Raw genomic sequence first — 634 nt, forward strand, 5'->3', positions numbered from 1 at the left:
AATTTCCAATCATTAGAGATAAGCAGACCAGTACCTCCATCTCTTCCAGTCAGACGGGGGGAGTGGGAAAAAGATAAATTATTGGAGAGTGCTGCAGGAGTAGCAGTGTCCTCTGGTTTTATTCAGGTCTCTGTCAGGGCCATGAGGTTTAGTCTTGAATGACTGTATGACTTGAATGACTATAATATAATTGACAAATTTTGCAGCAGTTATACTCTTATTGAACTGAATTGAGCTCAATCATGACACTGCCTTCTTCATATTTCATAACTGACTAACTTTGCAACATTGATACTGTTATTGAACTGAATCAACATAAGATGAATAATGACATATGTGAACCTGGACCACAAAACCAGTCTTAAGTTGCTGGGGTATATTTGTAGCAATAGCCAAAAATATATTGTATGGGTCAAAATTATTGATTTTTCTTTTATGCCAAAAATCATTGGGATATTAAGTAAAGATCATGTTCCATGAAGATATTTTGTAAATTTCCTACTGTAAATATATTAACACTTAATTTTTGATTAGTAATATGCATTGCTAAGGACTTCATTTGGACAACTTTAAAGGCGATTTTCTCAATATTTTGTTTTTTTTGCACCCTCAGATTGCAGATTTTCAAATAGTT

This window comes from Sinocyclocheilus rhinocerous, unplaced genomic scaffold (assembly GCF_001515625.1).
Source record: "Sinocyclocheilus rhinocerous isolate Xijiao unplaced genomic scaffold, SAMN03320098_v1.1 scaffold1871, whole genome shotgun sequence".
NCBI classification, from domain to species: Eukaryota; Metazoa; Chordata; class Actinopteri; order Cypriniformes; family Cyprinidae; genus Sinocyclocheilus; species Sinocyclocheilus rhinocerous.